Source organism: Macaca thibetana, chromosome 4, assembly GCF_024542745.1.
Source record: "Macaca thibetana thibetana isolate TM-01 chromosome 4, ASM2454274v1, whole genome shotgun sequence".
NCBI lineage: Eukaryota > Metazoa > Chordata > Mammalia > Primates > Cercopithecidae > Macaca > Macaca thibetana.
In genome coordinates, this window is record NC_065581.1 from 32,323,982 (window position 1) to 32,332,369 (window position 8,388).

The 8,388-nt window shown below is 48.5% G+C and overlaps 3 non-coding genes across 3 annotated transcripts; all 3 read left to right on the top strand.

The window, feature by feature from the left end:
- The first annotated feature begins 4,203 nt into the window (after positions 1 to 4,203).
- Positions 4,204 to 4,266, top strand: LOC126954062 (small nucleolar RNA SNORD48). The gene has a single exon (XR_007725513.1). It is a non-coding gene; the product is annotated as a small nucleolar RNA SNORD48 (small nucleolar RNA).
- Positions 4,267 to 5,717: 1,451 nt separating this feature from the next.
- On the top strand, positions 5,718 to 5,784 carry LOC126954057 (small nucleolar RNA SNORD52). The gene has a single exon (XR_007725508.1). It is a non-coding gene; the product is annotated as a small nucleolar RNA SNORD52 (small nucleolar RNA).
- Positions 5,785 to 6,105: 321 nt separating this feature from the next.
- Positions 6,106 to 6,188, top strand: LOC126954116 (small nucleolar RNA ZL8). The gene has a single exon (XR_007725551.1). It is a non-coding gene; the product is annotated as a small nucleolar RNA ZL8 (small nucleolar RNA).
- The last annotated feature ends 2,200 nt before the right edge of the window (positions 6,189 to 8,388 follow it).

The following is an 8,388-nucleotide window of genomic DNA, read 5'->3' on the forward strand; positions in this document are numbered from 1 at the left end:
GGAATCCTCCCACCTTAACCTCCTGAGTAGCTGGGTCTACAGGTATGTGCCACCATGCTCGGCCAATTTTTTGCATTTTGTAGAGACTAAGTCTTGCTGTGTTGCCCAGGTTGGTCTCAAACTCTTCAGCTCAAGCGATCCCCTTGTCTATTCCTCCCCAAGTGCTGGGATTACAGGCGTGAGCCACTGTGCCCTGCCTGTTTTTGTGTTTTTGTTTTTATTTTTTTGGGGGGTATATATTGCAGGGCATGGTGAAAATAGTTAATAGTGTATATTTCAGGCCGGGCACGGTGGCTCAAGCCTGTAATCCCAGCACTTTGGGAGGCCGAGACGGGTGGATCACGAGGTCAGGAGATCGAGACCATCTGGCTAACACGGTGAAACCCCGTCTCTATTAAGAAATACAAAAAACTAGCCGGGCGAGGTGGCGGGCGCCTGTAGTCCCAGCTACTTGGGAGGCTGAGGCCGGAGAATGGCGTGAACCCGAGAGGCGGAGCTTGCAGTGAGCTGAGATCCGGCCACTGCACTCCAGCCTGGGCGACAGAGCGAGACTCCGTCTCAAAAAAAAAAAAAAAAAAAAAAAAAAAAAAAATAGTGTATATTTCAAAATTTCAAATGTTCTTATCACAAAAGTATTTGCGGTGATATGTTAATTAGCTTGATTTAATTACTCCATATTGTGTTAATAGTTAATGACTATTTTGTACCTAATATATACAACTGAAGTTTGTCAATTTACAAAAACAATTTTAAAATCAAATAAAATGGGCCAGGTGCGATGGCTCATGCATATAATCCCAGAATTTAGGGAGGCTGAGGCGGGCGGAGCACTTGAGGTCTGGAGTTCAAAACCAGCCTGGCCAACATGGTGAAACCCCATCTCCACAAAAAGCAATAGAATTAGCTGGCTGGGCGTCGTGGCTCACGCCTGTAATCCCAGCACTTTGGGAGGCCGAGGCCGGTGGATCACCTGAGGTCAGGAGTTCAAGACCAGCCTGGCCAACATGGCAAAACCCCGTCTCTACTTAAAAAAAAAAAAAAAAAAAAAAAAAAAGCCAGGTGTGGTGGCACGAGCCTATAGTCCCAGCTACTCGGTAGGCTGAGGCAGGAGAATCCCTTGAACCCAGGAGGCAGAGGTTGCAGCGAGCCAAGACTGCACCACTGCACTGAAACCTGGGTGACAGAGTGAGACTCTGTCTCAAAAAAAAAAAAAAAAAAAAAAAAAAAAACCCACAATAGAATTAGCTGGGTATGGTGGTGGATGCCTACAATCCCAGCTACTGGGGAGGCTGAGGCAGGAAAATCGCTTGAACTCGGGAGGTGGAGGTTGCAGTGAGCCAAGATCATGCCAGCGCACTCCAGCCTGGGCTAGAGTGAGACTGCATGTCAAAAGGAAAGAAAGAAAGAAATTAGCTGGGCTTGGTGGCGAATCCCTGTAATCCCAGCTACTACGGAGGCTGAGGCAGGAGAATTGCTTGAACCTGGGAAGTGGAGGTTGTGGTGAGCTGAGATCACACCACCGCGGTCCAGCCTGAGCAACAAGAGCAAAACTGCATCTCAAAAAAAAAAGATAAAATAAATAAAAAATAAAACTTGCGGGATGGGCAAAACAGCAACAATGAAGTGGAAGTTCAGACTATGGCTCTGCAAATCCCAACTTGGGTGACCAAGTCAAATTATTTAGACTAATTTAGCTTTCGTTGCCTCCTTTTAAAATAAAGTATTTTGGCCGGGCGCGGTGGCTCACGCCTGTAATCCCAGCACTTTGGGAGGCCGAGACGGGCGGATCACGAGGTCAGGAGATGGAGACCATCCTGGCTAACACGGTGAAACCCCGTCTCTACTAAAAAATACAAAAAACTAGCCGGGCGAGGTGGCGGACGCCTGTAGTCCCAGCTACTCGGGAGGCTGAGGCAGAAGAATGGCGTGAACCCGGGAGGCGGAGCTTGCAGTGAGCTGAGATCCGGCCACCGCACTCCAGCCTGGGTGACAGAGCGAGACTCCGTCTCAAAAAAAAAAAAAAAATAAAATAAAAATAAATAAATAAAATAAAATAAAATAAAATAAAATAAAATAAAGTATTTTGTCTGAATAGCTTCACTTCAAAAGTTCTAAGATCGTTTTGAGCAGAAATGTGAGGTAGACTAACATTTTCAGCTATGGTCACCCTAGCTGCAATTATCCAAGTGAGGGTCTGGAGGAATGAGAGTTTGGGGCTATGGCCATAAAGGAAAGATGAGTCAGGTTCTTTGTATCACCTCTGTAATCCTCATCCCATTCTCCTCTATATTAGGTATTCTAGAACCTTTTTTGACAATTTAGCATATGGAAGTGGTCACTTGAGCTGCATCCAAGGTCAAATTAGAGAGCAACAAGTGATGGTTTAGGAGCCAAAGATTTTTTCCCCCACTGCCTGCCTGAATATCGTTGGCATTTAGTAGTTCGTGTCCGGTTCTAAATGATGGTTTTACCCTAGGTTTTACGAACAGTAGCCTCTTTGTCCTTTTTCATGAATACTCTAAAAAATAGCAAATATATGAGGAAAGGAGAAAAAGGCTGCACAGCATAAAGCTGAGAAGATTACGGTAATGGGTTGTCCTCCCACACAAGCCTTTCCTGAAGGTGTTCTTCCTGACATATCAGCTAGGTGTCCCTAACACTTCCTCCCCAAAACTGAGCCTAGAGATATCTACTCTAAATCAGGCTGGGCTTGGTGGCTCACGCCTGTAATCCCAGCATTTTGTGGAGGCCTAGGCAGGCAGATAATCTGAGGTCAGGAGTTCGAGACCAGCCTAGCTTACATGGTGAAATCCTGACTCTACTAAAAACATAAAAATTAGCCAGGCATGGCGGTGTGCACCTGTAATCTCCGCTACTTGGGAGACTGAGGCAGGAAAATCGCTTGAACCGAGGAAGCGGAGGTTGCAGTGAGTCGAGATCGCGCCACTGCACTCCAGTCTGGGTGACACTCTGTCTCAAAAAAAAAAAAAAAAAAAAAAAAAAAAAATGAAGAAAAAGATACCAACACACACAACACACATCACCAAACATCATACACGTTTATAAATGAGGGAGATAGGAAAGGGTCCAGAAAGGTGGGATTTGAAATGATTTATGAGTTTCAAAAATGCTCTTATTTATTTATTTATTTTTTAAATAGATACGGGGGTTGGGTGTCACTATTTGCCCAGGCTGGTCTCGAACTCCGGGCCTCAAGTGATCCTCTGTCTAGGCCTGTCCAAAGTGTTGAGATCACAGGAGTGACCTATTACGCCCCACCTGGCTTTTGTGATTTTGGTTTTTGTTTTGTTTTGGTTAATTGAAGCTTAAGGAGCCTGACAGTCTGCGGGATCGAGCTGGGAGACGAATTCAGATTTCGCTGGGGGAACGGCGTGCGGAGTGTCAGGGTAGCTGGACCCTAAACTGTGGCAGCTGGACCCTAAGCTGGGGCAGCTGGACCCTAAACTGGGACAGCTGGACCCTAAACTGGCGCAGGTGCGAGCGCGCTCCAGCGGAGTCCCAAGGTCATTAAGCGACCTTGGGCTCCTGCGAAGCGGCTTATGAACAGCATCCGGCTGCCGCTGGCCTGCTGGCGCCAGGGACTTTCTTCCGCCTGGCCAGACAGGTCCCTGTTTTTTGTTTTTCAAAATTCAGAAAGCATCTCCGAATGTTTGCCCAGAAGGGGGTGAAACATACTTTCCTGGCCTTTCTTTCACTTTGTTGTAGTTCTATGTGGATGAACAATGGGGAAAATGCCGCGCGTTTAGCCAGGCAGATAAGAAAACAGCCATACCCATCAGGCCCCCGACCCGGCGCCGCTATAAATAGACCCGGCCTCACCATTTTAGTTCTCTCTACGGAGTGGGCTCGTGGGTTGCTAGTAGAAGAGCTGTAATGTTCTCCTACCGCGTGCTGTAGGCCCTGCTGTTGAGTGAGGGGGAGCAGGGGATCCCAATGGCCTGCCCTGCCTTTGCGCAGCAGCCAGCGGACGGGTACGTCGTGGCCTGGCCGAGGGAGGAGAGCGCGGTCCCCAGTCGAGCTGCGTGAACTACCATTGCACACTGTAGAGTTTCTGGTGCCTCTCCTTGGAACTCGGCTAGCGGCGCCACAGCCCCTGCTAACTAATTGCGACATCACAACTGTGAGTGGGGTTGTGCGAGTGACTGTAAAATGGGGGTGACGGTTGCCCGGGGAGAGGAGGGGAGTGATGATGACCCCAGGTGACTCTGAGTGTGTCGCTGACGCCATCACCGCAGCGCTCTGACCGCCCCTCGGTCCAACATTCCTAGACCGGGCTCAACGAGGGGTTCATGGCCAAGATCTCTAATCCTTTGTTCCTGTGTTTCATTTCCCCGTTAGGAATTGTAAGATGTTCATCGCTGTGTTATCCTTGAGTAAAGGTGAGTATTAGGTGCGAGAGCCTTTTGAGTGCCTCTTGGGAAAGCTTTGTTCCCAAGCAGGCTTTCGTTCATGGGGCATTATGCGCCTCCCTGCCTTTTTTTTTTTTTTTTTTTTTTTTTTTGAGACAGTCTGCCTGTCACCCTGGCTGGAGTGCAGTGGCAAGAACACAGTACTGCAGCCTCCGCCTCCCGGGTTCAGTCGATTGTCCTGCCTCAGCTTCCCGACTAGCTGGGACTACAGGCCCGCCCCACCACACTCGGCTAATGTTTGTATTTTTAGTAGAAGGGGTTTCACCGTGTTGGTCAGGATGGTCTCCATCTCCTGACCTCGTGAGCCATTGCGCCCTGCCACTTTTTTCTTTTTTGAGCTATCCACGTACCACAGCTGGTGACCCTTGTATTTGTTATTGCTATTTTGTTTTTGAGACTGTTTGCTCCGTCGCCCAGGCTGGAGCGCAACACCAGGATCTCCCTGCAGCATCCGCCGTCAGGGCTCGAGTGGTCTTTCCACCTCAGCCTCCTGGGACTACAGGCACGTGCTAACCACCACGCCTGGCTAACTTTTAGTTTTTTTTACAGAAACGGGCTTTTACCATGTTGTCCAGGCTGGTATCGACTCCTGGGCTCAAACAGTCCTCCTGCCTCTGTCTCCCAAAGTGCTGGAATTACAGGGGTGAGTCGCTGCGCCTGGTGTTGGTAACTTTCTAGAGACTACTTTTTGGTTTACATCATTTTCCTTGTGACCGTTGTGTTTTTACTCTTTTGGGGGACCGGGGGAGAGTCTCACTCTGTTACCTAGGCTGGAGTACAGTGGCATGATCTACACTTACTGCAGCCTCTGCCTCCTGGGTTCAGGCGATTCTCCTGCCTCAGTCTCTAGAGTAGCTGGGATTACATGCTTGTGCCACGGTTCCTTGCTAATTTTGTATTTAGTAGAGACGGGGTTTCTCCATGTTGGTCAGGCTGGTCTCAAACTCAGGTCATCCACCTGCTTCGGCCTCCCAAAGTGCTGGAATTACAGGCGTGAGCCACCTTACCTGGCCTGTATTTTTACGTTTTAATAAATCCCCGTATTTTTGTTGAAGGCTGGGTAACCTGACTCCTCCACTCATTTCTACTGTAAACTAGGAGTACACTGAGACCTCCCAGAGGAGCTGTTCTCTGCAGTTTTAAATTACTTTCTACTACTCCCTTTCTAACGTCCGTTCTTGGACTCATTTGTTAGACCAATATGTATTAGGACTGTTGTGTTTTGTTTGAATGTACTAGATAGATCTCTTTCCAGAAGGGCTTCCCTTGATCCAGATCTCCCTAATTGGGAATGATGATTTCACAGACTAGAGTCTCTGATGCTGGTCATGATGTCAAAACTAAGTTCTGACTCATTTAGGGAACTGGATACTTGGGTTTCTAAGAGGGACCAATGGAAGAGCCGTAATTCTGCTTATTCTCAAATTGTCTTGTTTTCACCTTGTTAGAATGTGAGCTCTGGAAGCCCAGCCAGGGACAATGCTCCTTCACAGAGATTCTGCACTAACCTGAGTGAAGGCCTAAGGTTTGGAACCTCCCCCTCGTGGAAAGAAGATTTGTATGGCTGTCATGCTTAGACAATGATTCCTGCGACTTGACCTTCAGGCTGGGAGAGGTGGAGAGCCATGCCTGTTCTCCTTCGTTGCTATGGTGACTATCCTTTGTTTTGGCTCAGTTGGAGTGGTAATGATGATCTGGTTGGACTAGAGTCTCTGAGCTTTTCTCTGAGGATCTTTGAACCCACCTGATCCACCCTCATGCTGCCTAGAATCTCCTGTAATTCACGTTTTTATGGCCAGTTATTTACATGATGAGGTTTGATTGGCTATGGTTCTGTAGGATGTACTTGAAGCATGGTGCTGGCATCTGCTCAGCCTCTGGGGAGGCCTCATGATACTTTATATTGCATAAGGTACAGAGAAAAGTAGGGATGTAGCATGGCCAGAGCAGCAGCAATGGCTGGGAGTTGCCTCACCTTTTTAATAAACTGATCTCTAGAGAACTGATTGTCATGAGCACAGCATCAACGGGATGGTACTTAAGCCATTCATGAAGAATCCATCCCAGTGATCCATTACAATTCAATATGAGATTTGGTGGGGAGACAGATCTAAACTATATTACAGGGTCTCACTTTGTGCACAGGCTGGTCTTCATCTCCTGCCTCAGTGAGCCACTGTGCCCCACCCCAACACGTTTTGTGTATTTTTTGAGACTCGCTCTGTCATCCAGGCTGGAGTGCAGTGGTACACTCTTTATCATGATATGATACGCCATATCAGCTTACTACAGCCTCTGTCTCCCAGGTTCAAGCAATTCTCCTGCCTCAGCCTCCCAAGTAGCTGGGATTACAGGCATGCGCCACCAGGCCCGGCTAATTGTTGTATTTTTAATAGAGACAGGATTTCACCATGGTGGCCAGGCTGGTCTTGAATTCCTGACCAAGAGATCCGCCTGACCTCCCAAAGTGCTGAGATTACAGGTGTTAGCCACCGCCCCCAGCCCACAACATGTATTTTTATTTTTTGTTTGAGATGGAGTTTCGCTTTGTCGCCCAGGCTAGACTGCAGTGGCGCATTCTCAGCTCACTGCACCCTCTGCCTCCTGGGTTCAAGTGATTCTCCTGCCTCTCAGCCTCCCGAGTACTTGGGATTACAGGCATGCACTACCGTGCCCAGCTAATTTTGTATTTTTAGTAGAGATGGAGTTTCACCATGTTGGTCTCGAACTCCTGATCTCAGGTGATTTGCCCACCTTGGTCTCCCAAAGTGCTGGGATTACAGGTGTGAGCCATAATGTCTGACAATTTTTTTCTGTTTTTTGAGACAATCTTGCTCTCACCCAGGTTGGAGTGCAGTGGTGCAATTACAGCTCACTGCAGCCTCAACCTCCTGGGTGGAAGCTCGCCTCTCACCTCACCCTTGGAGTAGCTAATGACTCAGGCATGCACCACTATCTCTGACTAATTTTTTTTTTTTTGAGACGAGTCTCGCTCTGTCGCCCAGGCTGGAATGCAGTGGTGCGATCTCGGCTCACCGCAAGCCTCGCCTAGCCTATCCCTGGCTAATTTTTTTTTTTTAAAAATTTGAGGATGGGTGCGGTGCCTCATGCCTGTAATCGCCTCCTCTTTGGGAGGCTGAGGTGGGTGGATCACCTGAAGTCAGGAGTTGAAGACCAGCCTGGCCAACATGGTGAAAACCTGTCTCTACTAAAAATACAAAAATTAGCTGGGCGTGGTGGCAGGTGCCTGTCTGTAATCTACTTAGGAGGCTGAGGCAGGAGAGTAGCTTGAACCTGGGAGGTGGAGGTTGCAGTGAGCTGATGTGGCGCCATTGCGCTTCACCCTGGGTGGCAGAGCAAGACTCCATCTCAAAAAAAAAAAAAAATCTGGCCGGGTGCGGTGGCTCAAGCCTGTAATCCCAGCGCTTTGGGAGGCCGAGACGGGCGGATCACGAGGTCAGGAGATCGAGACCATCCTGGCTAACACAGTGAAACCCCGTCTCTACTAAAAAATACAAAAAACTAGCCGGGCGAGGTGGCGGGCGCCTGTAGTCCCAACTACTTGGGAGGCTGAGGCAGGAGAATGGTGTGAACCCGGGAGGCGGAGCTTGCAGTGAGCTGAGATCCGGCCACTGCACTCCAGCCCGGGCGGCAGAGACTCCGTCTCAAAAAAAAAAAAAAAAAATCTGTAGATATGGGGTCCTACTATGGTGCTCAAGCTGGGTCTCAAACTTCTGGGCTTAAGTGATTCTCCTGCCTTGGCCTCCCAAAGTGTTGGAACTGACAGACGTGAGCTACCATGCCCAGCCTCAGCTTTTGTTGTAGATTTAGGGGGTATTATGTGCAATTTCGTTACTTGGGTTCAGTGTATACTCAACATTTAGCTCCCACTTGCAAGTGAGAACATACGGTATCTGGTTTTCTGTTGTATATTGATTCACCTGAGGATCATGGCCTT